Genomic DNA, 23,391 nt, shown 5'->3' with positions numbered 1-23,391 from the left:
CTGGGTTGTGCAGGGGTTATCAAAGGGTGTAGCCCGCTTACTCTGACTTAGGAAGAAGGGTCCCTACTTGGACAGTGGCCAGCCATTGCCAACTAGAGACCCCCATTTCTAACAACGACTTGCAAGGGCACAAGGCCCAGGGCCTTCAGAAGTGCTGGGGCCTCATGAAACCACCCAAGGCAGGTAAGTAAAGGACCCACGGGAGACCCATGCAGTGTGAGAACACAGTCGCGAATCCCTATTGACTTCAATGGAGCAAGTCGCGATTAGAAATTAAGAGTTTAAAGATACTTCAGGAGAGTCTACAAGAAAGTCACTTACAGGGTAAGTAGTTCTAGAGCCAACACCCACAGTAGCACCATAGTGCTGGAGTTACCTCACCCAGGGAAGCCGGGTGCATAGGTGTCTTTTGGTGTTGGGTCGTGGCGTCGTTTTCAATGGGAGCCAAAGAAGACTTGCTGCTTGTGAAGACAGGAGAAGTGTCCGGTGGAATCCAAGCCTGGATTCAGAAGAAGGAAGACCTGAAAGCAGAGGGTACAGTGTTCAAAGTCACTTGGCAGTGACCCGGGGCAAAGACGATGGATGCCCACAGTCGTCGGGTGATTTCAGGTGATCCGTGGGTGTCTTGACTCTTCAGCCATGAGGTCCAGGAGGCGTCGACAACAACCAGGAGCTGGATTCGGCGTGCTAGACAAAGTCTGCAGCTTACTGCGGTGTCGATGACCAGATTGGAGCCAACAAGCCTTGGTAACAGCAAGTCTTGTGGAAAGGATAAAAAGTCAGCAGTGCAGACCAGCAAGGTCTGAGGGACTCTCCCAGCAAAGGTAAGTGAGAGCAGGCCTGGAGCAACCAGGGGAGCTCCTTAGAACTATAGAAAAGTCTTCAGGGGACCCACAAGCCAACCGGCAATGGATCATGAAAATGCCTCAGGAGGATCCACTCAACAGGGGCACACGGTCACTCGGGATGGGGTAGGCCTCTGATCTTTGAAGGGATTCCTGCTAGAGGCTTGGCACAGGTTTGTAGAATGTCGAGAAGGGGTTGCACTTGAAAATAGTGCACGGTACCCAGGTATTGCAGTTCCTCGTCACTCGTGGGGTCCACTTGCCTCAACATTGCTGGGGACTCACCATGGCCGTGGAGAAGTCAGGAAATCCTCTTCATGGGCTGCAGGGACTTCGGACTCCGGCGGGAGTGGGAATGTTTGAGAACTTTGATTGCAAGATTTGGTACCTGCCAAGCAGGGGAGTCACTTCTTGACTCCAAGGGAGATTCTTCCGTCTTCCAAAGGTAGCGGAATGTCTATAGTCCGGGATTCGTCTTCAGAGCATCGTCCAGGGGTATCTAGTTTGCAATGCCAAGGGTTCCCTAACTTATACTAGAAGGAAGGGAGGGACTAGCTCTATGACCCCAACTATGGGAGGGTCAGGGGAGTGGGTGGCTACACCCACTTTCCTTTGTCCAGTTTCGCACCAGAGCAGGGGCAGGTAGCCCCTGAGCCGGTTTGAACTGGTGTATGCACAGAGGAGCCTACTGCTCCCCAGTGCAGTGCAGGACTTCAAAGCACTCTAGGAGTATACCCACCCAGCACCAATACACTAAACCCTGTCTCAAGTCCCTGTGACAGGATGCCTATTGTTGGGCCTCCTCCAATGCGAGTTTCAGTCATCAGCAGGAAGGCAGCCCACTGTCTGTGACTGGTGGCATCCATTTTGTGATGCCAGGACTCTTCAGGATTCTACAGCGTTTCCACAGTAGGTACATGTCTATCCCTCCAGAAAGGTGGTATAATACCCCTACAGCAGTTACTGGTGTGGGGGTATGATTCCAAAGCGTTTGGCACCAAACACAACATGTTTTGATGCAGCCATCCCAAAGTTAGCATTTACCGCAAGGTTATAATGCACTTAAGAGTATATGTTTTGACCGCATTAACAAACAGCCCCAGAGAATGGACTGAGCTGCAGAGGGGCCCTGCTCAGGCAGAGGCAGACCCTCACATGGAAACCAAGCACCCTGCCCTCAGGATTGATAGGGTCTGCCTTAGGGGTGACTGATGGGTTTAAATGTGAGTGCAGGAGAGATATAGTGAACCTATATCTCAGTGAGGAGTGCTAGCACCACCTCACCCAGGCTGCCGTAGCAGGCCTGTGGTGTCAGATTTAGTCTGCTTCCCAGGGGTGGCATAATACATGTTTCAGCCCCTGGTAGGCCTGTGAAGTACCTAGGCCCTTGGTACCTAAGGTACCATATACTAGGAACTCATAAGGCACAACAGTATCCAATCACTAGTGCTCCTAATATGCACTCTATGTTGTTTAGAGAGCACAGAGAGGCTAGGGCCCTGATTAGCAGGTTCCCAGCCAGACTATAGCCAGAAACCAGTGTAATCATGAGGAAAAAAGTGGGGATAACATAAGAGGCAGATCCTACTCTCCTACACAACCCCCCCCACAAACACCGGGACACTAAACTAACCTTGACCAGTTAAGTCTTCGTGTTCTAAGTGGAAATACTTTGAGAGTCCATTTGCATTGGCATGTTGGGTCTCAGGTCTATGTTCCACTGTATAGTCCATCCCCTGTAGGGAAATGGACCACCTTAAAAGTTTGGGGTTTTTACCTTTCATCTGTTTAAGCCATAGGAGGGGCTTGTGGTCAGTCTGAACTATGAAGTGAGTGCCAAACAAGTATGGCCTCAGTTTCTTCAGGGCCCACACCACAGCAAAGGCCTCCCTCTCTATAGCTGACCAACGTTTCTCTCTAGGGGTCAGCCTTCTGCTAATGAAAGCTACTGGCTGGTCTTGACCTTCATCATTCTGTTGAGACAGTACAGCTCCCACACCCAGCTCAGAAGCATCTGTTTGTACAATGAACTTTTTGGTGTAGTCTGGACTCTGTAAGATGGGAGCAGTGCACATTGCCTGCTTTAGGTCTTCAAATGCCTTCTGACAGCTAACTGTCCACTGTACCTTTTTTGGCATTTTCTTCGAGGTAAGATCATTCAAGGGGGTCACTATAGATCCATATGCCTTTACAAACCTCCTATAATAACCAGTCAGGCCTAAAAAGGCTCTCACCTGTGTCTGGGTGGTTGGAGCAACCCATTCCATGATTGTTTGGATTTTGCTCTGTAAAGGCTGAACCTGGCCCCCACCTACAAGGTGGGCCCAGGTACACAACTTGACTGGGACCTATCGGCACTTAGTGGCGTTGATAGTGAGGCCTGCTTTCTGCAGGGCCTCCAAAACATTTCTGAGCTGGACCAGGTGATCCTGCCAGGAGGAACGAAAGACAGCAATATCATCTAGATAAGCTGAGCAATAAGTTTCCATCCCTGCCCGAACTTTGTTCACCAACATCTGAAAAGTGGCAGGTGCATTTTTTAATCCAAAGGGCATCACCACAAAGTGATAGTGCCCACTAGGGGTCGAAAATGCTGTTTTGGCAGCTTTTGCATCATCAGCTAACCTGATCTGCCAGTAGCCAGTTGTTAGGTCAAATGTACTCAGATACTTGGCTGAGGCCAAAGTATCAATCACCTCATCCGCCCTTGGTATGGGATAGGCATCAGTCCTGGTGACTGCATTGAAGGCCTCTGTAGTCTACACAAAACCTCATTTCTTTCTTACCACCCTGGGTATGAGGTTTGGGGACTAGGACTACTGGGCTAGCCCAAGAGCTATCCGAAATCTCAATCACACCTAATTCCAACATTTTCTGGACTTCAGTCCTGATACAGTCCCTGACATGGTCAGGTTGCCTGTAGCGTTTACTCTTGACAGGCAGACGTTCCCCAATGTCCACCTCATGGGTGCACCAGGTAGTCTGACTAGGGGTCAGGCTAAACATATGTCTGTACTGTTGCAGAACTTGTCTGCATTCAGTTTGCTGATGGTCAGTGAGGCTGCTTGCCAAAGCAACACCATCTACTGACCCATCATCAGGGTTCTGTGAGAGCAGGTCAGGGAGAGGGTCACTCTCCTCCTCCTGTTCCTCATCAGTTGCCATGAGCAAGCCCATGTCAGCCCTGTCAACATATGGTTTCAATCTGTTGACATGGAGCACCCTCAGGGGGCTCCTGGGAGTTCCAAGATTCACCAGATAGGTGACTTCTCCCTTTTGCTCAACAATGGTATGGGGGCCACTCTATTTGTCCTGGAGGCCTACTGGGGCCACAGGCTCCAACACCCACACTTTCTGTCCTGGCTGGTACACAGTAAGCACAGCCTTTTGGTCATGCCAAGGTTTTTGTAATTCTCTGCTGGCCTCCAGGTTTTTGGTTGCCTTCTTCATGTATTCGGCCATCCTGGAGCGGAGACCAAGTACATAATCCATCACATCCTGTTTGGGGGGTTTGAGAGGTAACTCCAAGCCCTCTTTTACCAAACATAATGGACCTCTTACAAGGTGTACAAACAGAAGCTCAAATGGGCTGTAACCAACCCCCTTCTGTGGAACCTCTCTATATGCAAACAAAAGGCAGGGAAGAAGAAGGTCCCATTTTCGCCTAAGCTTTTCTGGGAGTCCTTCAATCATTCCCTTAAGGGTTTTGTTGAAACGTGCAACCAACCCATTGCATTGTGGGTGATAGGGGGTGGTGAATTTATAAGTTACACCACACTCCTTCCACATTGCTTTCAAATATCCTGACATGAACTTGGACCTCTGTCAGAGATGACCTCCTTTGGAAAACCCACTCTGGAAAAAAACTCCAATGAGGGCCCTTGCCACCACAGGGGCTGTGGTGGTCCTCAGGGGAAATGCCTCTGGGTACCGAGTGGCATGATCCACTACCACCAGGATAAATCTGTGCCCAGATGCAGTTGGAGGGTCAAGGGGACCAAAAATGTCAATCCCTACCCTTTCAAAGGGTACCCCCACCACAGGTAGTGGTATCAGGGGAGCCTTTGTTGTGCCACCTGACTTGCCACTGGCTTGGCAAGTGACACAGGAGTGACAAAACTCCTTGGTATCTTCTGACATATGTGGCCAATGAAAATGAGGAACAAGCCTGTCCCAGGTCTTGTTTTGGCCCAAGTGACCTGCCAAAGGGATGTCATGTGCTAGGGTCAAGAGGAAACCCCTAAACTTCTGAGGTATTACCAACCTCCTGGTGGCTCCAGGGGTTGGATCTCTACCCTCAGAATATAGGAGTCCCTCATCCCAATAAACTTTATGGGACCCACTAGCACTCCCAGCAGCCTCAGCAGCAGCCTGCTGTCTGAGCGGTTCAAGAGAGGGGCAGCACTGTTGCTCCTTACTCAGATCTTCCCTAGAAGGACCCCCTGCCCCCAAGAACTCAACCTGATCAGGCTCAAGTCCCTCTGGGGCAGTTCCTTCTTCAGGATCTGCTTCTCCTCCCTCAAGAGGTGAATCTGTGATCTGAGACAGAGGGGAAGGAACTGCTTTAACCCTACTGCTCCTCCTCTTGGGTAGCACCTGGTCCATGGTTTCAGGATCCAGAGCTGGTTCAGTGTTATGCATATTGGCCTGTGACCTGGTCACAGCAAATACCTCTGCAGGCATGCCCAACATCTCAGCATTAGTCCATAACTCTACTTAAGACCAGGCTGAAGTCTCAAGATCATTGCCCAATAGACATTCTACAGGGAGGTCTGCACTGACTACAACCTACTTAAGGCCAGTTACCCCTCCCCAGGAGAAATTCACAACAGCCAGACTATGGTTGGTTCTGACATTGCTTGCATTGGTTACCTGGTACATTTCTCCCAGGATGATCTGTCCAGGGTCCACAAGATCCTCTGCCACCATGGCGACACTAGCACCTGTGTCCCTGAATACCAAAGCCTGTTTGCCATTTATTACAGACTGCTGTTTGGATTTGCCCAGATAACTGGGGCTCACTAGGAAGGACATATCAATGTCTCCATCACAAATCAGCAATGCCTGAGTGGGTACTCTGACTAGGCCAGAGTCCACTTCAGAACCCAGGGTCAACCCTACTACACCCTTATTCTGTGTACCACATCCACCAGTAGCTGCACTAGGGGGAACAGTTGCCTTAGGGGCAGGAATGGTGGTGGTTTGGTCTTTGGACTTGTTACAATCAGAAGTCCAGTGCCCTTTCTGTTTACAGAATTTGCACCAGGGCTTCTTTTGGCCTTTTCCCTTGTTGGATTGTGAATCTCCCCCAGATGCAGATTTTTTGGGCCCTTGTAAAGACTTCTGGTCTTTTGACTTATCCCCACCTTTCTCAGAGCCCTTAGAATCCTGCTTGTTGGTGTCACCCCCCTTGGTTCTGGGTTTCTGGCCTCACCCTGGTTCTGACCCATTTGTCTGCCTTCTTTCCCAATTCTTGGGGAGAGGTCAGATCAGAGTCCACCAGGTATTGATGTAACAACTTGTTCTGGAAATTATTAAGGATCTGTTCTCTCATCATTAGATAATACAATCCCTTGAAATCAGTAACCCTACTGCCAACCAGCCAACCCTCCAGAGCTTTGGTTGCACAATCTACAAAGTCAGTCCAGTCCTGAGTCTGTGCTTTCTGGGTGTGTCTGAACTTCAACCTGTACTGCTCAGTGGTTAAGCCGAAACCAATCTATCAGTGCACTCTTCAGGACTTCATAGTCATCAGCATCCTCTTCTCTAACAGTGAGGAGCTTGTATCTGCCTTTATCTGAAAAGGAGAGCCACAAGATTGCTGCCCACTGCTTTTGGGGGACCTGTTGTACTCTACAGGCCCTTTCCATAGCAGTTATCCATTTGTGGATATCATTCCCACTCTGGTAGGGAGGAACAAGCTTGCTCAGGTTCCTATGGTCTGGAATATATTCTCTACCTCTAGGGACACTGTTGCTGCCACTAGGGGGTTCTAACCCCTCTCTTCTAGAAGCTCTCTGGAGCTCAAAGGCTTCTCTATCTAATGCCAACTGCTTGGTTTTGAGTAGGGGTGGGCGGAATTTGCGAAATCCACTTTCGCAAACTATCGCGAAAATGTTTAAAATTATCGCATACAAGCGGAAATATCGTGAAGATGCGGAATTTTTTTTCCCGCATGTTTACGAGATTTTCTGCATGGTTGCGGGTCGCCAACTTACCATGTGGTTGCTCGCGGGCGCGGCCATCTTGTTTTGAGTTGTCTCGCGGTGCATGATCGCGAGAAGAAAGACGTGATCGCGCGACGCATGACGTCACTGCGGGCGCGAACTGTCGCGAGACAGTGCAAATGGCTAAAAACAATCCAACATCTCATGGAGAACGCGACCGGATCAAGATAACTTGTCGGCGAACGCAGGGATTCAGGTAAGGCGATCGCGCGCGCGAATGTATTATTTTACAGCGCGAGCAAGAAACAAATTATCGCCAAGCTGCGGAAAACGGAAATTTTGACATTTTCGCGCTCTCCGCGGAACGTGAAAATGTCAAATTATCGCAATTTCCGCGAACGGAACTCCATTTTTGCCCAGGCCTAGTTTTGAGGGCAAATATTGCTTCCTCATACTGCAGCAGTTTGTACATTCTGTCAGAGGAGGTCTACCTTCTAGGAAAGTAGGAGCTCCTCTGGTGGACAGATTCTCTGACAGAGTGATGGGAGTGGTCAAACTCCCTATAAAGGGACCTAGGCCTTTCCTCTAGTCTGTCAGTTCTCTTAGGGAGAATTCATCTGTCCTTTTCAGACCCTTGTGGATCTGGCCCTTCAGCCACAGAGTCCTGGTCATCCTGATTTTCATCATCTGACCCAGACACTGTGATTGACCCACCCCCTGATTCAGACCCATTAGCTCCTAGAGCTATTTTAAGATCATCTGCTGTCAGCAGATCTATCAGGTGTAGTGTGGAGGGACTCTGTCCTAGCTTCTTGTGCCTTAAAGCACACATTGCTTTCAAGTCAAAGAAATTCATATCCTTATACTGAGGCTGGGTGGACCCACTGGTTCCATCCCTTAAGGACATTCTAGTCTCGGCTCATGGTGGAGTTCCACGCCTCCACGTAGCACCTGTACCTGGTTCCCTTGCCCCTCCCTCTTCTTCCATGCGGCTGATGGCGGCAGCAGCTAGAGGACGCGTTCTGGCGGTACTCTGAAGGCCCGGGTTCACCGGCGGATTCTGGGCTGAAGCAGCAGCATCACGGCTTTGTTTGGTCTTCTGCAGCCTGCCTTTTCACTCAAGGGGGACTGAGAGCTGATTTTTTAAGAGCGGTTCTTTCAGGATTTATCGGCGATTCCTGGCAATTCCGGCATTTCGACTATGTAGCGGACTGTGCTGACTGGGAGAGCCGGTGAGTCACTCAGAGTAAAGGTGCCTTTCTTCACTGCATACCTGTTGGATATCTGGCACCGGCCATACTGTGGGCAGTGTGACAGGACTATATGTCCCAGAAATCTTGGCGATGGACAGCGGAATTGGAATTGTGGAGAAGCTGTTGGTACCAGTGATTTGAAGATTACTGACCCTGCCCGGGTACCTTATTACAGTCGGACAGTGCGAGGCTCTAGCCCGTTATGAGTGGAGCTGTCTACCCCGCCGCTGCAGCGTTATAGTCTTGTGTTGTAGCCGCTGTGTGGGTTAGACTCTCGGTCTCAGCATTCCTGATGACCGGCGAGGTTTCTTTTTGGCATTTACTGTGACTTATGGGGACCGTTGCTATTTGTGGCTGAGGATTGAAGGTCCAGAGATTTAGAGGTGAGAAGATATCACCCTGCTATTTCAATTATTTTTTTTTTTTTTGTTGGAACGCTGTAATTGGCTCTAATAATGGGTAAGCAACTGACGGCCAAGACGATACTACGACGCCAGCAACTGAAAGAGAATTCAGAATGGGCTAAACGGACTGGGTCAGTTGCGGAGAGAGTAACCTCTTCTGCTGAAAATTCGGAGAGCTCTGGGGAAGGCGAGGACGATCTCCCGGGTGGCAGCCCGATACAGGTTCATCAACAGAATCTTGGAAAATCCGTTATTAGTGAGGGGCAGGAGGTATTGGAGTTACCCGTGGGGGGAATGGACATGGCCTTACTGGGCTCAGAAGTTAAATTACCTGAAAGAGCTCAGTGTTTGAATCCAGCGGTCTCACTTGATTTACTGGCGTCTAAAGACGTTACGACAGTCTGTGCTCTTAAGGTCTCTAAACAATTTCCGTTATTTGAGCGAAAGGGCGCAACACATGTCTCTGCTAACACAGCTGGTATTCGTGCAGCGCTACCAGGGGCTCCAACCCTTCCAACCCTTCCAATTCCTCCTATAATTATTTCTCCTTTGAAAGATTCCGGGAATTTAGGATCAACGATGTCGTCTGGTGATCTAGTCGAGTTAATAGCCTCTCCACCTTTAAATATAAGAGCTACTTCTCTCAGTGATAAAGAACTTTCTATCTTTCCTACCAGTACTTCTATGATTGCCTCTACGGGTGTCTCTACGGTATTCCCGCAATCTAAACTAGATTCCATTGGTGCTATTACGCCTCAGAGTCCGATTGTGGGGATGGATACTGAGGCTACTGGGGATTTTCAGATTTCAGTGAAAGATATGTTGAATTTGATTCTGCAAGAAATAAGAGAGATGAAGCAATTTCAAAAGATGGAATTGGAGGTGATTAGTAAGCGTTTTGATAAAATTGAAGACTCGATGGCTTCATTTCCAAATCGACTTCAAGAATCTGAGACTAGAATTTCGGGGGTGGAGGACAATTTGATCATTATGCAGAAAGAGATGTCCAGTGTATCCAAATTCTCGAAGGCTTTTGAATTTAAACTGGACGAGATAGAAAATTATAACAGAAGGTCAAACCTTCGGATAGTGGGCGTACCAGAGAACATTGAGGGGTCTGACATGATGCAATGGATTACTTCTTTTTTTTCTCGAGAGGTTGTCCCTGAGTTTAAGGGAGACTTAACAATTACGCGAGCGCATCAAGTTCCTGCTCTCCCATCTCCTAATTCTCCGTTTCCTCTGACTATTATTGTCAATTTTGCTCTTGTCCGCGTTAAAGAAATAATCCTATCACAGGCTTTTATGCAAAGACAATTCCATGTTAATCCTACTAAGTGCCGGATTTTCTCCGACATGTCGGCTGCCGCTGCCAGACGGAGAAAAGACTTTGTAAAGATTCTCCAGTTATTTAAGGACAAAGGTGCTCAAGCATCGATTGCTCAGCAATCAAAGCTAAAAGTTTTGATTAAGGGCAAATTTCATGTGTTTACGGATGTTGACAAGGCACGTGAGATGCTTGACCAGTTGGTGTAGGGTTGGGATGGTTTTGGAATTTGATTTGATCTGGTCTAATGGTTATTGGAGGTTCTTCCCTTTCTTTTCTTTTTTCTTTTTTTCTTTTTTGTCTTTTTTGCTGCTGCAATTTTGGATATTATTGCGTAGGGGGAGGTGCAGGTGAGGAACTGGGGGGTCATGGGAACAGGGGCGCAACATCAAGGCGCCCTTATGAGAGGGGTTAGTGCCATGTGGCCAGCGTGGGAGGGAGGCGAAGGTGAAGTACAGGGCCACGGGGTTAGGTGCGGGGGGAGAGCACCTGGGTGGGGGAATGGGGTGGGAGGGGGGGGGGAAATGGAAAATTGGAGTTCTTGTTGGCTGTGATGGAAAGATATGTTGGCAAGAAGTTGTTTTTCAATGATTTAAATATATGTCTATTGGGGGGCTCAGAGTGATTTCCTTTAATGTTAATGGGCTGAATAATAAGAAAAAAATGTGAGCCTTTGAGTTATGGATTAAAACAGAGCGCCCAGCAGTTGTGATGTTGCAAGAAACTCATATTCCCGCGGATAAAATTCATTATTTTTCCATGTTTAAAACGTGGTCCTCATATCATGGGTTTTCTTGCGCTCAAGAATCTCAAAGGGGGGTCGCGCTTTTTTTAAATCGAAACTTAGACGCAGAAATTATCCAGTTTGAAGATGGGGGGGCGGTGGTGTTGGGCCACGTGTGTAATAAAAGATAGGAATAGGCCAATTACTTTTGTTAGTTTCTATGCCCCAGTGGAAGATCGTGCCCCCAACTATGAGGAGTTATTCCAATCATTGCTGATGGTTAGGGGGGATATAGTTATAGGCGGGGATTTTAATATTCTTGTGGATATAAAATTAGACTCCACTGGTGCTTTGAAGAAACAATCTAAACCAAAGTCAAGAAGGTCTATTATGAAGAATATAGTCTTATTGGATCTTTGTGACCCATGGCGATTAAAATTCCCACAAAAAAAAGAATTTACTTGTTGGTCGGGAAGACATAGATCCTCTTCTCGTATAGATTTTTTCTTGGCCTCTAGGTTACTAAAATTTTCTTATCAAAAATTTTTGCATAATGGCTTCTCAGACCACGTAATGTTGGTAATCGAATTAGAAGTAGGGGAAGAAATTAGGCCCCCTAAGAGATGGATATTTAATAAGGTATATCTACAAGATAGTAACTGGGTCTCTTTTTTAAAATTGGAGATTGCTGAGTTTATTGCTCGTAATTCGGATACGGCTCCGCTTCACATTATTTGGGACTCATTAAAAGCCTTTATTCGTGGCATCATAATCGGTAAAGACAAAGACGAATGGCGCGCTATTAAACAAGCTAGGACTGTACTCTATCAAAAAATTTGTACGCTTACTCTGCTTCGACAATCCAACTTTTCTAGTGTCGTGCAAAACAAATTAAATGAGGCCAAATGTGAACTCAGTACGTTTTTTTCTACACAGAGTGAACAGCAATTTCTGACCCAATCTCAGAGGATTTATGAGGAGAGTAATTGCTCTGGTAAACTTCTCGCGTGGCAGGTAAAAGAGCAAGCCGCCGCAAATCGGATCCGTACTCTGAAGTGTCCTGCTACTCAGATAGAAACAGTCTGATGTTATTGGCACTATAATGTTGTCCCATTATAAACAGATATACAGCCAACATCAAGAGATAGATCATTCTAGGCTCTCAAATGTTTTAGCTAGATATGATATGCCCTCTCTATCTCAGGCAGATAGTGGTGCACTGATGCGTTTATTTTCTAAGTCAGAATTAGAATTAGTGGTTAAGAACTTACCAATTGGCAAGGCTTGTGGCCCGGATGGCCTCCCAGCTGAATTTTTTAAGGTTTTCTTTAGCGCCTTTTCTGATTTACTATTACAATTAGTTAATTATATGCTAGTGGGCGGGCAAGTTCCAGACTCTTTTGGGGAGGGGACAGTTGTTAGCTTTCCGAAAAAAGGTAAAGATCCTAAAGACCCTAACTCATATAGGCCTATTACATTATTGAACACTGATTATAAGATCCTTACTAAATTATTATCAATACGTTTTAATTTCATTGCAAAGGATCTTATTCATCTGGATCAAAATGGTCTTGTGGCAGGACGGCAATTAGCTACCAACACACATTTTCTTACTGAGGCTTTAGATTATTTTCAGACAAAAAAAATCTCTGCTTTAATCCTATTATTAGATGCGGAGAAAGCCTTTGATCTGGTGGTATGGAGAACTTTATTTGCTATTTTAAAGCACTTTGGAATTCCTCCACAAATTATTAGTTTAATTCAGAATTTGTACACGGGTGCTAAAGCCAATATAATTATTAATTCGGTTATGGTGGGTACAGTATAGGTCCAACGGGGCACCAGGCAGGGTTGCCCCTTGTCCCCTATTCTTTTTGCTTTTTTCATTGAACCGTTAGCTACAGCAATTCGTGAATCTGTGAATATTCCTCCTCCGATCCCTTCTATGGCAAAAATTAAATTGTATGCCGATGATATCATGTTGTTGATTAAGACTGATATTCAATCTCAAACTGCTGCTCTACAGCTTTTTGAAGAATTCGAAGCTTTGGGAGGTTACCGAATTAATAAAAAAAAAACGGAAATATTAGTTTGTGGTGGGGGTGAGGTGGATTTACATGTTGATTTACTTGGTTGCACTAATTTAAGTCCGAAGTTGTATTTGGGAGTTATGTTTTCCACTCTGGTTTCCGACTTAGCTATGCTGAAATTTGATCCTCTTCTACGTAAGGTTCAATCTTTGTTTATCAAATGGTATTCGTTGCCATTCTCCATTTTGGGGCGGGTGGCACTTATAAAAATGTCTATTCTCCCGCTCTTCAATTTTTTATTTTCTGCTATTCCTTGCTTTTTGCCCAGTGGCTTTTTTTCAAAAGTGGAATAGTTATTCTCAGGGTTTATATGGGCAAAAAAAAGTCCCAGGATAGCGATGGGGACTCTTTATGTGGAAACTGAATTGGGAGGTTTATCCGTACCTAATGTCAGAGATTATTATAGCGCATATTTTGGCCAATATTTAGAGCGGTTTAAATCTGGAATGCAGAGTCCAAAGGTCTTTATTCATTTCTTTTTTGACCAAATTTGTCATGAGGCTCAGACCCCATTTTCGTTGCATATCCCTAAATCACCGAAACTTAGTCGATACAAGATGATGCTTTGGTTTTTTAAGCGTCGTGACGTCTTTCTTAAAAGATATTCTCTCCCCCAGTTTAATATCAGAACTCCCTTAAGGAATGCTCTCATTTTTATGGGAATGGAAATCGGAGTGGATACTGTACTGCAATGGGAACGAGCTGGGTTTTATACTCTTTCAGATTTTTTAAGGGAGGGGGCATGGTTGTTACCAGGAAAGATGCAGCTATTAATCTTGGGGAATTTTTTGCTACAAGGTTCCTATGTTTCGATCTTTAAAATGCTGGAACAAGTGGAGCCAAGACTTATTGGTTCTTCTAGTCAGTTGTGGGACGATTTGTTTTGGACTTCTCGGATAAGGAAGCCAGGGGCATGGAAACGTTGCTTAGCCCAACATATTGAGGTAGATCTGAGTCAGAAAGCCATTAAAAATGGCAAGAACAGGAGAATCACAAACTCACTATTAATACCTGGAAAACCTTAAATAAGCTGAATTTTAGTGTTCTTCGAGGATCTAACTTGAGAAGAATGCTATTTTTCAGTAAATGGCTCCTGTATCGTACTCCTGCCGCCATCGCTAAAATGTACGTCAATACTAGTGCCACCTGTTTTAGATGACAGCAATATACTCCTGCTAAGTGGTCTCATATTATAGCTCACTGTTTTAAAATTGTACCTTTTTGGAATGAGATTTTCGAATATTTGCAAAAGTACTGTGGGATCCAGATTACTTATAACAATAAATTAGTACTGTATGGATAGGACTCTGATCTCGGTTTGATAGAATAGATGGTTAAACTATTATTTATTGCAATGGCAGTGGCAAGGTCTCTGGTGCTCCAGAACTGGAAGTCAATTCAAGTTCCTTTGTTTAATGTCTGGCTTCAAAAAATGAGGAATGTTAGAAAGAGTGAACTGCGATATGCACAGCTAATTGGTGGGACGAGGAAGTTTGACAACATTTGGAGTTCTTATTTTGAGTAATGTTGGACTTTTGTATTCCGTAAATAATTTTCCTTACTCTGTATCTTTATTTTTGGCTGCCAATTCATGTTATTGTCATATTGAAATTATGATACAAGAACTTCAATAAAAAGTTATTAAAAAAAAAGACATTCTAGTATTGTGTAGTGTTTTACTACCTACACTAGTTTGGGGCCTACTGATTGTAGCTTGAGCTAAGGGTGTGCTATCCCTTGACACACAGCTCTAAGTTCAGTAGAACTTACTGATACTAAGCTTGACTATAGGTACCTTGAGAACCTATAGTGGTTTTCAGTTAGTAATTAAAATAGAGATTTTCTGGTAAAACAATGGCAAGCTGGAATCCCACACACTGCCCACCAATGTGAGAAGTTGGCCTGGTATATAGTTAAAGTGGACAACTTGCACCAGTACAATTTGACTCTTATGGAAGTAGGTTTAAGACAACCTTTCAAGAAAGCTATCCTAGTGGTAGCTATGGAGAGCAGCCTTCAGGCTAAGTCTTTAGAGGAATGTAAAGCAGCTTGTTTTACCTTATAATCTCTTGAATTACTAAATGAAAGGACACCACATAGGTATATATATCAAATTTTTTATGTATTTATTACTAACAACTCTCTGCTAATCTCTTTATAAGATTAGAAGTCAGGGACATATGCATAAATCGACGTTTCACAATAAATTAAGCACAAATATGGCTGGGGCCCTAGGGGCGTACCAGACGATATACTAAAAAAGAGGTTTAGGAATGTCAACTTGCAAGTGGACAAGGCCTAGGGCCTGTAGAATCGCTGGGGCCTCACTAATCCACCCAAGGCAGGTAAGTAAAGGACCCACGGGAGACACGTGCAGTTTGAGAACACAGCCGCGAATCCCTATTGACTTCAAAGGAGCAAGTAGCGATTAGAAATTAAGAGTTTAAGGATACTTCGGGAGAGTCTACAAGCAAGTCACTTACAGGGTAAGTAGTTCTAGAGCCAACACCCACAGGATAACCGTACCTCACTCAGGGAAGCCGGATGCATAGGTGTCTTTTGGTGTTGGGTCGCGGCGTCGTTTTCAATGGGACCCAAAGAAGACTTGCTGCTTGTGAAGACAGGAGAAGTGTCTGGTGGAATCCAAGCCTGGATTCAGAAGAAGGAAGACCTGAAAGCAGAGGGGACAGTGTTCAAAGTCACTTGGCAGTGACCCGGGGCAAGGAAGATGGATGCCCACAGTCGTCGGGTGATTTCAGGTTATCCATGGGTGTCTTGACTCTTCAGCCACGAGGTCCAGGAGGCGTTGACGACAACCAGGAGCTGGATTCAGCATGTCCCACGACGTCTGCATTTTACAGCGGTGTCGGTGACCAGATTGGAGCCAACAAGCCTTTATAACAGCCAGTCTTGTAGAAAGGATAAAAAGTCAGCAGTGCAGACCAGCAAGGTCTGAGGGACTCACCCAGCAAGGGTAAATCAGGGCAGGCATGGAGCAACTAGGGGAGCCCTTTGGAACTGTGGAAAAGTCTTCAGGGGACACACAAGCCAACCAGCAAGGGATCGCGAAGACGCCTCAGGAGGATACACTCAACAGGGGCACACGGTCACTCGGGACGGGGTAGGCCTTTGATCTTCAGAGATTCCTGCTAGAGGTTTGGACCACACATGGTCCAAAGCACAGTTTCGTAGAACATTGTGAAGGGGTTGCACTCGAAAATTGTGCACGGTACCCAGGTATTGCGGTTCCTCGTCACTTGTGGGGTCCACTTGCCTCAGCTTCACTGGGGACTCACGATGGCCTTGGAGAGGTCAGAAAATCATCTTCTTGGGCTGCAGGGACTTTGGACTCTGGCGGGAGTGGGGAATTTTGCGACTTTTGATTGCAAGATTTGGTGCCTGCCAAGCAGGGGAGTCACTCCTTGATTTCAAGGGAGATTCTACTGTGTTCCAAAGGTAGTGGAACGTCGAAGGTCTGGGATTCGTCCTCAGAGCGTCATCCAGGAGTATCTAGTTTGCAATGGGATGGGTTCCCTAACTTATACTAGGAGGAAGGGAGGGACTACCTCGATGACCCCACCTATGGGAGGGTCAGGGGAGTGGGTGGCTACACCTACTTCCCTTTGTCCAGTTTCACACCAGAGCAGGGACAGGTAGCCCCTGAGCCGGTTTGAACTGGTGTATGCACAGAGGAGCCTACTGCTCCCCCAGTGCAGGACTTCAAAGCACTCTAGGAGTGCACCCACCCAGCCCCAATACACTAAACCCTGTCTGGGAGGTGGTCACACATGAAAATGGACTCTGAAAGCTGCAGAGGGGCCCTGCTCAGGCAGAGGCACCCCTCACATGGAAACCAAGCACCCTGCCCTCAGGATTGATAAGGCCTGGCTTAGGGGTGACTGATAGGTTTAAATGTGGGTGCAGGAGAGATATAGTGAACCTATATCTCAGTGAGGAGTGCTAGCACCATCTCATCCAGGCTGCAGTAGCAGGCCTGTGGTGTCAGATTTAGTCTTCTTCCCAGGGGTGTCATAATACATGCTTCAGCCCCTGGTAGGCCTGTGAAGTACCTATGCCCTTGGTACCTAAGGTACCATATACTAGGGACTCATAAGGCACCACAGTATCCAATCACTAGTGCACCTAATATGCACTCCATGTTGTTTAGAGGGAACAGAGAGGCTGGGGCCCTGATTAGCAGGGTCCCAGCCCGACTATAGCCAGAAACCAGTGTAAACATCAGAAAAAAAGTGGGGGCAACATAAGAGGCAGATCCTACTCTCCTACAACCCCTTACTGCGGTATAGACTACCTACATCACTACCCTATACAGACACACATAAACCTATAAGCCACTCCTATGGCAGGCCTTAACAATCCTGAAGGCAGAGTGCTTGGTTTTATGTGAGAGGGGGCCCCAGCATGAGCTGAGCCCCTCTGCAGCTTTTGGAAATACTTCCTTATGGCTGTTCTGTGATACATGAAGAGGAAAGAGGGGGGGGGGGGCGTCTAAGGGAACAGTTTAACGACCAACGACAGTTCAAATCCCCTATATCAATCAATTAGAAACATATAATGAACTGGTGGTCACGAAGAGAAAATTAAAGTGAGGGAACAAGAACTGAAAAAAAGAGAGAGATAACCAACAGTGAGTAGACTGAACCTGAATCTACCAACAGATGTGAATGTATAGAAAACAGGAACAAAGACCAGTCTTTTGGATTTCCATCAACTGCCAAGGGAGGCCAGTGTCATCCCTTGGTCATCCTTAGGTCTTGTTACTACTCCTCTAAGCCTAGAGGCAAGCGTAGTAGCCAAGATGGGAAAAAGGCAAACAAGAACAAGTCAGACAGAGAGATCGACCAAGGTCGGTCACGAGTATCTCAAATGATGGAAAACATTGAAAAAGGAAATTGCAGTGCAAGTGAAGGTTAAAAAAGGAGTTGGGAGGGAGAAAAGATTTTTAATGTATGTCTCTCTGCCAATCCAGTTAAAAAGCGTGTAGCGGCAACCTTGAACAAATAAGTTGCATGTACAAAAGGGTCAACTAGTTTCAGCCAAAAGGGAATAGTTCAGATTATGATAGCTACTGCAAAAACAGTGAAAAGTAAAAAGTGTGACATGTTGTCTCACAATACAACCTGATAAAGTTGGTTCTCTGTACAAGGAGGGTGTATTTCACTCCTTACTTGTGTGAGTATCAGACCTCACCTCACCCGGTAACGAACTCAGGTAAAGGAGACCCCGCCCTCTCCATCGGTACGAGTATCCCCAGCCTTGAGCAACTCCTACTCTGAAGATAGTTGTCCTCCACTCCACGAGTGACCCGTGGGCCAGCTTCAAGTGTGACCGCTTGAGGCAATAGCCCAGTGGCTTGCAGGTCCCCACGAAGGCTGCTTCTTTTTTGCTTGGGCTTTCCCGGTTGCTCCAGACATGCCGTTACTTACCATCGCTGGGTAAGCCCATCAGACCTTGCTGGTCTGCACTGCAGTCCTTTCTCTGATTTCCAGTGACTTGCCGTTGCCAAGGCTTGTTGGGTCCATTCTGGTCGCCGACATGGCAGCACTCGACAGACTTTGTGTGACAGCTCGAAGTCGGCTTGTCGACTTCATCGACGCTTCCTGGACCTCGTGGCTGAAGAGTCAAGACACCCATCAACTCACCGGAAGCAGCCGACATCTGTGGGCATTGGTCCATCCTGCCCTAGATCACTGGCAAGTGACCCAGACTCTGTCCCCTTTGCTTTCAGGTTCCTTACATCCTAGATCCAGGCTTGGATCTCTCCGAACACTTCTCCTCTTCACGGCCGCAGCAGATCTTTGCAGGCTCCCATTGAAATCGACGACGCGACCCGACACCAAAAGACACCTATGCATCGGCTTCCCTGAATGAGGACACTCGAGTACTCCGGTGCTCTCGTGGGTGCTAGCCCTAGAACTACCTAAGTCCAAAGGGTTTGGTCCTGAGTCGATTAGAAGTGTCCCTAATCTTTAAAATTCCAACCGCGACATTGCCTATAGAAGATAAAGGGAACCCGCAGTTATGTTTACACACTGCATACAGTCCCCTGTGTAACTACCTTGGGTGGTTCCTTTGGGTCCCAGCGATTCTAGAGGCTATAGGCCTAGTGTCTAATCCCAGTCGTGGTTCTTATACCACTTTTTTGGTATATGGTTTGGTACGCCCCTAGGGCTCAAACGTGTATTTGTCCTATTGTTGATGATTGAGATCTTGTAACTTAAGTACTTCGAACTCGAGTCTCATAAAGAGACTAGAGGGGTGTGTTTTATCTTAAATACATATATTATAAAAATATACATGGTGTGGTTGTCTTTTCATTTGATCATTCACGAGATTATAGACTGGTAAAACAAGCTGCTTTATATTCCTTTAAGACTTAGCCTGAAAGCTGCTCTCCATAGCTACCATTAGGATAGCTTTCAATAAAGGTTGTCTTTAACCTATCACCATAAGGGGTTGTTTGGACTGATACAAGGTGCCCACTAGTGGACAGAATATATCAGGCCACCTTCTCACATTGGTGTGCAGCGTGTGGGATTCCAGCTTGCTATTGTTTTACCAGATAATCTCAATTGAATTGATCAACTGAAGACCACTAAAGGTACCTGAGGTACATATAATACAAAATGTTTATCTGCAGTAAGTTCTACTGAACTTAGAGTGGTGTGTTAAGGGATAGTACACCCTTTCTACAACTCAAGAGAGTTTAGTAGGCCACACTAGTGTAGGTAGTGCAATACACCACATTAGTAATGTCTAACCAGCCAGGAACCAGTGGGTCCCTACCAGGAACCAGTGAGCTTTCCCTATAAATATGAGGATCTCTCCTTTGCAAAGCTTAGGGCCTTATGTTCCATTAGGAAGTTGAAGACAGGCAAACGTCCATCCACACAGCATCTCATAAAGATACTGAAACTGGATGATATCACAGGGCCTAGTGTGCCTGATGATTTAGATAGTTTGGGTGGGGCAGCATCCGAGGTTGGGTCCGGGGGTGGAAACTCCCCTGACCCTAACTCTAATGCTGACCAGACTGGTGACAATGACCAGACTCTGGTGAACACAGACCACCAGGATGAGGATGAGGAGGATGACAATAATGCCACTTTATTTATTCCAATTGGTAGGCCTGACAACAGGGCTAGAAGGGATAGATCTCTGTCAAGGGGATCTATCCAGTCTAACTCCTCTATAGGCACCTCTGTTTCTTCTCACAGAGGGAGGGAAACCTCCCAGAAGAGGGGAGAGAGACTGCTGAAGTATGAGCAAGACAAGTTCAACCTCAGAAAGCAGCAGATGGCCTTAGATAGGGAAGTCCTGGAGCTCTACAGAGCTAGTAAAAAGGAGGGACTAGAGTCCCTTGGTGGCAGAAATTTCCCTAGAGATAGGCAGAGGTCTTATGACCATAGAAACCTAAGTAAGATTGTCCCTCCCTACCAGAGTGGGGATGACATCCACAAATGGATCACTGCCTTGGAGAGGGTCTGTAAAGTACAGAAGGTCCCTCAAGGTCAGTAGGCAGCAATCTTATGGCTCCCCTTTGCAGACAAAGGTAGAGACAAGCTCCTCACTGTAAGAGAATAGGATGTTGATGATTACCAGGTCTTGAAAAGTGCACTGATAGATGGGTTTGGCCTAACCACTAAACAATACAGGTTAAAGTTCAGAGACACCTTGTGAGAAGTTGGCCTGGCATATGCTGGTCACTAGTTAAAGTGGCCACCTTGCACCAGTCCAATTTGACTCTTATGGTAGATAGGTTTAAGACAACCTATTAAAGAAAGCTATCCTAGTAGTAGCTGTGGAGAGCAGCCTTCAGGTTAAGTCTCAGGGGAATGTAAAGCAGCTTGTTTTACCTTATAATCTCTTGAATTACCAAATGAAAGGATACCACACAGGTATATATATAAAATATATATATATTTATTTCTAGACAAACTCTACTAATCTCTTTCTGCGATTAGAAGTCAGAAACATATGCACAAATCAATGTTTCACAACAAATTAAGCACTTATATGGCTGGGGCCCTAGGGGTGTACCAGACCATATACTAAAAAAGAGGTATAAGAAGAATGACTTGAGAAGGGAGAAGGCCTAGAGCCTTCAGAAGCGCTGGGGCCTCACTAATCCACCCAAGGCAGGTAAGTAAAGGACCCACGGGAGACGCATGCAGTGTGAGAACACAGCCGCGGATCCCAATAGACTTCAATGGAGCAAGTCATGGCTGGAATTTTAAAGTTTTAGGGTACTTCGGGAGAGTCTACAAGCAAGTCACTTACAGGGTAAGTAGTTCTAGAGCCAGCACACACAGAAGTAGCGGAAGGCACGAGTTACCTCACCCAGGGAAGCCAGGTGCATAGGTGTCTTTTTATGTCGGGTCGCGGCTTCCTTTTCAATGGGAGCCAAAGAAGACTTGCTGCTTGTAAAGACTGGAGAAGTGTCCTTTGGAATACAAGGTTGGATTCTGAAGAAAGAAGACCTGAAAGCAGAGGAGACAGTGTTCAAAGTCACTTGCCAGTGACCCGGGCCCAGGAAGATGGATGCCCACAGTCGTCGGGTGATTTCAGGTGATCACGGGTGTTTTGACTCTTCAGCCACGAGGTCCAGGAGGTGTCGACGACAACCAGGAGCTGGATTCAGAGTGTACCACGAACTCTGCAGCTTATTGCGGTGTCGGCAAACGGATTGGAGCCAACAAGCCTTGGCAAGAGCAAGTCTCGTGGAAAGTGAAGAAAGTCAGCGGTGCAGACCAGCAAAGTCTGAGGGACTCACCCAGCAAAGGTAAGTCAGGGCAGGGATGGAGCAACCAGGGGAGCTCTTTGGTTCTGTAGAAGAGTCTTCAGAGGACCCAAAAGCCAACAGGCAAGGGATTGCGAAGACGCCTCGGGAGGATTCACTTCACAGGAACTCACGGTTTCTCGGGAGGAGGCCTCTGATCTTCAGTGGAAATCCTGCTGGAGGCTTGTCCACACGTGGTCCAATGCACAAATGAGTAGAACGTCGTGAAGGGATTGCACTCGACAATAGTGCACAGTACCCGTGTATTGCTGTTCCTCATCACTCGTGGGGTCCACTCGCCTCAGCTTTGCTGGGGTCTCACGATGGCCGTCGAGAAGTCAGGAAATCCACTTCCCAGGCTGCAGGGACTTTGGACTCCTTCGGGAGCGGGAAAGTTTGCGACCGTTGATTCAAAGTTTTGGTGCCTGCCAAGCAGGGGAGTCACTCCTTGACTCCAAGGGAGATTGTTCTGTCTTCCAAAGGTAGTGGAACGTCGAAGGGCCAGGATTCCTCTTCAGAGCGTCATCCAGGGATATCTAGTTTGCAATGGCAAGGGTTCCCTGACTTATACTAAAAGAAAGAGAGGGACTAGCTCTATGACCACTCCTATGGGAGGGTCAGGGGAGTGGGTGGTTACACCCACTTCCCTTTGTCCAGTTTCGCGCCAGAAGAGGGGCAGGTAGCCCCTGAACTGGTTTGAGCTGGCATATGCACAGAGGAGCCTACTGCTCCCCCAGTGCAGGACTTCAAAGCACTCCAGGAGTGCACCCACCCAGCCCCAATACACTAAATCCTGTCTGGAAGGTGGTTACACCTCCCTGTGACAGGATGCCTATTGTTGGGCCTCCTCCACTGCAAGTTTCGGTCCGCAGCAGGAGGGCAGCCCAGTGTCTGTGCTGGTGGCATCCATTTTGTGATGCCAGGGATCTTTCAGGTTTCTATCGTGTTTCCACAGTAGGTACATTTCTACCCCTCTAGAAGGGTGGGATCATACTCACACACCAGTTGCTGGCGTGGGGGTATGATTCCAAAGCATTTGACACCAAACACGACATGTTTTGATGCAGCCATCCCCGAGTTAGCATTTACCGCGAGGTTATGATAAACTTAAGAGTAAATGGTTTAACCGCATCCACAAACAGCCACAGAGAATAGACTCTGAGGGCTGCAGAGGGGCCCTGCTCAGGCAGAGGCACCCCCTCACATGTAAACCAAGCACCCTGCCCTCAGGAATGATAGGGCTTGCCTTAGGGGTGACTGATATTCTTATATGTGTGTGTAAGGTGAGATATAGGGAACCTATATCTCAGTGAGGAGTGCTAACACTCCCTCGCCCAGGCTGCAGTAGCAGGCCTGTGGTGTCAGATTTAGTCTGCTTTCCAGGGGTGGCATAATACATGCTTCAGCCCCTGGTAGGCCTGTGAAGTACCTATGCCCTTGGTATCTAAGGTACCATATACTAGGGGCTCATAAGGTACCTCAGTATCCAATCACTAGTGCATCTAATATGTACTCCAAGTTGTTTAGAGAGAACAGAGAGACTGGGACCCTGATTAGCAGGGACCCAGACAGACTATAGCCAGTGTTAACATCAGAAAAAAAGTGGGGGCAACATAAGTGCAGATCCTACTCTCCTACACACTCAAAAAGCACAAAATCAAGACTGGGTTGACTTTGTTGACTGTGCTGCTAAGGCTCTGGGAGGTTGGTTATTGGGCAGTAAAGTGACTTCATAGGATTGTACAATCTGATAATGAGGGAACAGATTCTTAATAACTGTC

This window comes from Triturus cristatus, chromosome 5_1 (genome assembly GCF_964204655.1).
Source record: "Triturus cristatus chromosome 5_1, aTriCri1.1, whole genome shotgun sequence".
Lineage (NCBI taxonomy): Eukaryota > Metazoa > Chordata > Amphibia > Caudata > Salamandridae > Triturus > Triturus cristatus.
Note: the sequence above shows the minus strand (reverse complement) of the source record.